The sequence below is a fragment of the Capsicum annuum genome, chromosome 4, assembly GCF_002878395.1.
Source record: "Capsicum annuum cultivar UCD-10X-F1 chromosome 4, UCD10Xv1.1, whole genome shotgun sequence".
Lineage (NCBI taxonomy): Eukaryota > Viridiplantae > Streptophyta > Magnoliopsida > Solanales > Solanaceae > Capsicum > Capsicum annuum.
In genome coordinates, this window is record NC_061114.1 from 79,851,562 (window position 1) to 79,860,011 (window position 8,450).

The window sequence follows — 8,450 nt, forward strand, 5'->3', positions numbered from 1 at the left end:
GGGAGGCAAAATTAACCCAAACCCAATTAGCCCGCCCAACCCACCCATGTTTTAATGGGTTGGGCTAGAGTGATTTTGAAAATGGACTGATTTGGGCTAAGTGTAAAACCCCGTGAAACTTTTGAGCTTAATTTAGTCCTTTAAGCTTGTCGGGGGGTCCAAAACTTAGAAAATTCTAACCAAGTACCTAAACTCATCCTATTTTGGCCTTCAAAAGTTGGAAATCTCATCTCGCCATCTTAATGTCCTTTAATGGCCCATATTTTCATTAAAGAAAGGTCAATAGGAGTTCTCAGACAAGTTTTAGATTTTTTAGAACATGTTTAGATCATGTTCGGAGTACCAAAATAGTGGACCAACACGATCTTGGTGTGCTGCATCACCAATCGCGTCGGTCAATATTTGTGTAGGCTACCAGAGAGAAAACTTCTAAGGCTCGATGTGATCATGTGTGACACGTTGAGTATCGTGTCGCAGCCATCAACGCACCACATCACTTGAAGCGTTGGCACCCAATTTTTAGTCTTTAAATGAATGCATCCTCAAGGGAAAAGGGATTAATTTCCCACTCTTATATAAGTCACAAACACGTAATTCAGCCCAATTTTACCTAAATTATTGTAGTTTCTCTCTCAAATCCATCAAGAATAAGCTTAGGATTTCCAATTTCAAGAATTTCACCATTTGTTTTTAGGAATCTTCCATCCAAGGTATGCATAGTGTTGATTTATTTTTCTTTCATCCATAAAGCTCAAGAACCCAATTTCAAATTATAAATCATGATGTTTATGTTGTGGGTTGTTTTGTAACCATGTTTATCTGGTTGTATAATTCCCAAGTTGGAATCTTTATATATTTTTTTATTTAACTACATTAGCATGCAAGTTGAAATCCATGAATGGAGTTGTTCATAATATGTAATTTGATTATTACACCTATGCCCTAAGTTGTGCATGTAAGGTATTTGATAAAATGCCTAAGAGGATAGAAATTGTATATTATAGCTCAATTATAACATATATGATAAATACATGGCTTACCCTTATGTTCAAATGACTCCCATGCTATTGATGTGCAATGTAGATGTTTGTTGGAATGCTCATGATGTTATAAAATTATGATACTTATTATACGCATTCCTACTATGTATAAGTTTATAATAACCATGTGCTTCATAAAATCCCCAACTTATTATATTATGGATTGTTGATGTTGGTCATTTATTCAAGAACGTCATGCCTTGTCAGTTTCCTTCTATTGAGTCCTAGGGGTACTTGTACACAAAAACTTAGTTGTGTGTGTAGATCCAGTTTCATGTTTTCATCATACTCTCAGTCAAGACATGGTCAATAGAACTCAGTTAGTTATGTGACTCAGGAAAGCTCAGTAATTCAGTAATCTCAGTAGTATTTTGTTAGTCAATGGAACTCAGTAAACTCAGTCTAGTTCAACTCAGTTAATCATGTTTAGTATCTATTTAGATGGTAGTAGGATTTAGCACCGAGTGAACCCAAGGATGGGAACTCACCTGCTAGTAAAGTATGTGATTCTTAGAAGCAATCTTCCCATTCCAAAACTATGTAGCCAGGGTAGGTTGAGACATCTAACCTGCCAGTTGAGGATTGATGAGGTGGCTTACCTGCCAGTTGAGGATTCCCACCATTCTCATTTGAGTACCTACCAGTTGAGGATCACTCACAGCTTGTTCTTACCGGTGGCGCGGTATTGATACCCTTCCAATTAGGGTTACAGATTCGACCCCAACTCAGTTATATTGCTTTATTTGGGGCATGTCGGTTAGATAACTATTTCCCATAGTTATAATTTTAGTCTCAATCTCAGTAATAGAACTCATATAGTTCTACAGAATTTAGGACTGTTAGATACAGTTTCTCAAACTCAGCTAGTTCCATCATAACCTAGACTGTCAGATACAGTTACTCAGTATCAGTTATCAATAACTCATGTTATCAGTATTCAGACTTAGTAGTCAGTATCATCATGAATTCAGTTACAGTTATTTATTCATGCATGTATTCTCACGTTCATGTTATATAGTCAGTTAGCATTGTTCATGTATTTGAACTCTCTGCATTCAGCCTACCTCACATGCATACTAGTACATTCAATCGTACTGACGCATTTTCACTATGGTGTTTTATACCATAGGTCAAGAAGCATGAGTTCCAAAGCATCAATAGCACTCTAAATTTTAGAAACCAGATTTAACAGTGAGTCCTCATCATTTGAGGATAATATTATTATTTATTTCATTTTAGTTTAGCTTTTAGTAGATGGAGTTAGTTGGGGATATGTCCAATTAACTCCTTATTAAGACAGTTCAGTCAGTTAGAGGCTTTTCAGACTACACTATGTTCAGATAGTTTATTTCAGTTCATGTTTTGGTATTGATATATCGTACTCTCAAATATTATGTTTTATCTTTTTCGAACGTTATGGCATATTTCAATCAATTATTTATGCATTTACATGATGTTATACAATATTCAAGTACAGATATCAGTCATGGGTTAGTTTATGGTCTTTTGGGGTCTTGAGCACCGTGTAGCATTACGAGTAACAGATTTGGGGTGTTACAAACTTCGTATTAGATATTAAGGTTCAATAATGTCCTAGGAAGTTTGAAAGCCACATCTACTAGAGTTTTGTACATGGGTGTGTTGCGCGCCACACTTATGTGCAGGAGGCTATAAGCTATTTAGGAACAGTTTCCCATTTTTCAATATTCATGTCATTCTAGTGAGCATAATCTCAAGTTAATCTCTTAGTTTAATCCCTTTCTCTTCCATTTACAAAACATGCCTCCCAAGAAGAGAACTAGGAATTAGTCAGGCCCTCAGCCCGAAGATCCTTTGGGCGAGCATGTCTCTCATGTAGAGTTCAAAGCTGCATTCACTACTCTTGCTCAGTCAGTTGATGCTCAGAATGAACGACTAGTTGTCGTTCTAGCCAACCCAGTGGCCAATTCAGCTACAGCCAGAATTTGAGACTTTACCCGAATGAATCCTCCATCTTTTTTTGGGTCTAAGTTAGAAGAGGATACTCAGGAATTCCTTGACCAGGTTCAGAAGGTTATAGACATCATCAGGGTTTCAACTATTGAGAGTGTTAATCTAGCTGCATATCAGTTGCAGGATATTTCTCGCACTTGGTTCAAGTAGTGAAAGCCAAGAGGTCAGTTGATGCATGATCCATAGAATGGGAGGAGTTTGTCACCACATTCTTAGATAGATTCTTTCCCCTAGAACTGAGAGAAGCTAAGGTGTTAGAATTTATCAAACTCAAGCAGGGCAACATGATGGTGAAAGAGTATTCTCTTAATTTTACTCAATTATCCAGATATGCTCCTCATGTGGTTGCAGATAGCAGGGCCAAGATGAGTAAGTTTGTTTCTGGGGTGAACGATAGTGTGGTCAATGGGGGCAGGTCCACGATGTTAAATAGTGACATGAACATAGCTAGGCTTATGAATCATGCTCAGCAGATAGAAGAGAAAAAGATTAACATAAGGGAGAAGAATAATAAGAGAGCAAGGACAGGTAGTTTCAACTTTGCTCCTTCTCAGTCAGAAGGAGGAAACCATTCTCAATTTCGATCTAAGTCATCAGTTCTAGCTCCTTCTACAGCCAATGCTTCAGCTTCTAAGTTTAAGGATGGTAATAGAGATAGGGCGCTAGGCTCTAAGTCTCAGGGAAGTATTAGCAATGTCTGAACTAATCCTCTTTTTCAGACTTATGGAAAACACCATCATGGTATTTGCAGAGATGGCAGCAATATTTGTTTTAAATATGGCAAGCCAGGCCACAGAGTTAGAGATTATCCTCAGAAAGGGTCCCAGAGTCAGCAGAACCATTCCTCACCTCATTTCAGTCGTCCAAATCAGCAAGGTTCCACTTCCAGTGCTACTAGTGGGCAACAACCAAACAGAATTTATGCTTTCCAATCCCAGCAAGATCAATAAAATTCTCTTGATGTGGTTACTGGTACATTACAGATTTTTCAATTGCATGTTTACGCTTTACTAGATCCAGGAGCTTCCTTGTCTTTTGTTACTCCTTATATAGCAGCTGATTTTGGAGTCAGTCTCGAGATTCTAGCATAGGCCTTCTCAGTCTTTATCCCAATGGGTAAAACCATCATATCCCAATGGTTATACAAGAACTTTTCGGTTATGATATTTCAAAAAGTCACCACAAGAGATTTAGTCAAAATAGAGATGACTGATTTTGATGTCATTCTCAACATGGTTTGGCTTTATTCCTTCTATACCACAGTTGAAGTCAGAAATAAAATTGTCCAGTTTTAGTTTCCAAATAAACTCGTCCTGGAGTAGAGGGGTAATATTCAGCTTTTAGAGGTTAGCTTGTTTCCTACCTTTCGGCACAAAAAATGATATCTAAGGGATGTACCTATCACATTGTTCATTTAAAGGATGCTAGTTCCAAAACTCCCAACCTTGAATCAGTCCTAGTCGTAAATGAATATTCAGATATATTTCCCAAAGATCTTCCAGGAATTCCTTCTGAAAGGGAAATAGACTTTGGCATTGATCTTCTTCTAGATACTCATCCTATATCTATTCTGCCATACAGAATGGCACCAGCAAAACTCAGAGAATTGAAAGAACAATTGAAAGATGTCTTAGATAAAGGATTCATCAGACCAAGTATTTCCTCGTGGGGTACACCAGTGTAATGCCCCGAATCTGGTACTCGGAATGCTACACGATGCCCATGACCTTGAAGGACCACAAGCTAACCCATGACTGATATTTGTACTTGTAAACTGCATAAAATACTAAATAATGTAGAAACATAAACTAAAAGGCCATAAGGTTCACATAATTGAAGTAAAATATAATATTTAAACGGGGTATGAAATACCCAAAACAAAATTGAAAATACTAAAGTCTGAAACATGATAGTCTAGAAAGCCTCTAACTGACTGAATTGTCTGAGTAAGGAGCTGATAGGACATGTCCCCAACTAACTCCAACTAATAAACTAATTAATGAGATAATAGAGAAATAATCATGTCCTCGAATGATGAGGACTTAATTCTAACTCTAACTGCTGAAACTGGAATCTACTACTGATTTGGAGCTCGTGACTCTAAACCTATAGTATAAGACACCATAGCGCAAATGTGTCAGTACTTTGGATGTACTGGTATGCATGTGGGGTAGGCTAAATGCATGGGGTTCATATGCATGAACAATACTGGCTAATTGACTAATATGAACGTGAGATTACATACATGCATACATAGTAACTATATCTGAAATCGTGATAACATGAGTACTAAATCTGAATACTTTTAATATGACATACTAATAATTGATATAACAGATAACATGAGTGACTATATCTGACAGTCCTGAATTTGGTGGAACTATTTGAGTTCTGTTCTGTATCAGAGTTGACTGTATCTGACAGTCCTGGATTCTAAAGAACTATCTAAGTTCTTTTACTGAGACTGATAGTGAGACTGTAGGAGGTAGTCATCTAACCGACATGCCCCAAATGATGCATTATAGCTGAATTGGGATCCAATCTATGCCCTGATTAGAAGGGTGTCAATACCGTGCCACTGGTAAGGAAAATATATGAGTGACCTTAATATAATAGGTAACTCTAATAAGAACAGTGGGAACCATCATATAGCAGGTTAAGCCACCTCATATACCCTCATATAGAAGGCTATAATGTCTCAACCTATGCTGGCTACATAGTTCTAAAATTCAAGGATTGCTTCTAAGAATCACACCCTCATATAACTGTTGAGTTTACATCCTTGGGTTCGCTCGATGCTAATTTCTACTCCCATCTGAATAGACACTAAACATGATTTATTGAACTGAAAATGGACTGATTTACTGACTTCTATTGACTGACGGAATACTACTGATATCTGACAACTTACTGAGTCAAAAAATCATAGAGATTTTTCCTGAGTCATAAGACTATCTAAAGTCTAAGGATTCATAGCTTGACTGAGAGTATCGTCAAACATGACATGGCTCTAGGTACACAGCTAATGTTTCGTCTACAAGTACCCCCAGGACTCGATGGAAGGAAACTGACAAAGCATGACTTACTTGATAACATAATAATCATCATAATACATTTACTGAAGCATTTCATCAAACATGTGATAGGCATAAGCTTGTACGTACATTGGGATTTCATGATACCATGATATTTAGACACTTTTCCTTCATCTAGGCATTCAACCAAACCATAGTAGGCATAGAATGTGTAAACAACATCATACAACAATTAACTGTTGTGATTCAATTCCAATTTAATCATTCAAGGGTTTAGTCCTAGGGTTTCAAGAATCTATACCGATACAAATCAACCCATATAGAATTTAACACTCATTCATGGAATACAATTCAATTACTCATTATCAACATGAACAAAAGTAGCCCAATCATAAAATTCATAAGAAAATCCATAACTTGAATTTAAAAAAGGAATTCTTGGGCTTCATGAATGAACACTATGCATACCTTAGTCATGATTTCACAAAGATTGATGGTGAAACCTTCCTGAATTTGAATCCCCAATAAAAACCCTAGCTTGTTCTTGAGAGAAACTTGAGAGAAAATAGTGTATGTTGGGTGAAGAATAGCTAAATCACGTGTTATTGGGTTTAAATAGGGGTAGAAAATTGACCTTTTTAACCCTGGATGCGTCATTTAATTTCAATAAAAATTTCCCAAATTGGGCCCCTGGCGCGACGCAGAGTTATCGCACTGTGTCACTAGAAATTGACAATTGGGAAATTGAGGGATGGCGCAATGCGGAGCCATCGCATTGCCCCTTCCTTCATGACCTGGAACTTTGGCGCGACGCGAGAGAAATCGCGCTGAGACACTGGAAAAAGGACAATTTTAAATTTAAGTGCTGGAGAACACGCCATAATCACGGACACCTACTGGAAATTTCCAAATGCCATTTCCTCTTGTGGCGCGGTGCGCCACTAACTAATATGGCACTGTTTTACGATGGGAACTTAAAATAGTCATAACTTCTAACCCGATTATCAGATTAAATCGAATCATATATCGATGGAACGCTTATTGAATTTTCCATATGAAAAAAAGTGAAAATCTTGAAAGTTCCTCATGGAATAATTATCATTCACTTTAGAAGTTACTATTAGCATTCTTGGGACAAAATTTGCTAGAAATCTTTGGGGTATTACAATATCTCCCCCTTGAGAACATTCGTCCTTGAATGAGACTGACTGGGAGGGGAAACAATAAACTGAACATGAACTAAACATGAATAACTAGAACATGATCTCATGACTGACAAGCTAAACATAACATATTGAACATGTATATTTGATGCCTGTGTAACTGATTCATGAATGCATGACTGAATGTTTCGAGGAACTAAGTTTCTCATAATGAGAATACATTTCTGATGCATAATTATATGACTAAGCTAATACATAAAGGCATGATTGAATATGCAATGGTACTTGATACCAAGTTTATACTGGGAACATGAACATGAAACTGAATACCAAGTTTGTGATGAACACTGAACATGAAACTGAGTAAGCTTAAGGAGAACTGTTACCTTGAGCTTGATCTAAGTTGGCGGAGAAGAGGTCAGGATACTTAGTACGCATGTTTGATTCTTCTTCCCAACTAACTCTCTCAACGGACTGATTTTGCCAAATAACTTTAACTAGAGAGAATTCTTTGTTCCTCAATCTACGAGTCTGATAGTCTAAGATTTTGACTGGAATCTCTTCATAAGAGAGAGTATTCTGAACATCAATGCTCTAAATAAGGAGTACAACTGGTGGTTCACCTATACACTTCTTGACCAAAGAGACATGGAAGACTGAATGAACTGAGGCTAGATCTGAAGGCAATTCGAGCTCATAAGCTACCTTACCAAAATAATTGAGAATCTTGAAGGGACCGATATATCGGGGACTGAGCTTTCACTTCTTTCCAAATCGCTTCACTCTCTTCATGGGAGAGATCTTTAGATAGACATAATCACCAACCTCAAACTCGAGATCTTTTCTACAAACATCTACATAAGATTCTATCCGCTCTGAGCAGCTCAGAGTCTTTCTCTGATTAACTGAACTTTTTCTAAGGCATCGAATATAAAGTCAGGACTTATGACTGAGACCTCACTAACTTCAAACCAAACAATTAGCGATCTACATCTTCTACCATAGAGAGCTTTTAATAGGGCCATTAGAATACTAGAATGATAGTTGTTGTTGTATGCAAACTCAATCAAAGGTAAGTGGACATCCCAACTTTCCTTGAAAATGATTGCACACGCCCTTAGCATATCTTCTAACATCGAAATGGTCCTTTCTTCTTGACCATCTGTCTGAGTATGAAAGGTTGTACTGAGATGAACTTGGGTACCAACACCCTTTTGGAT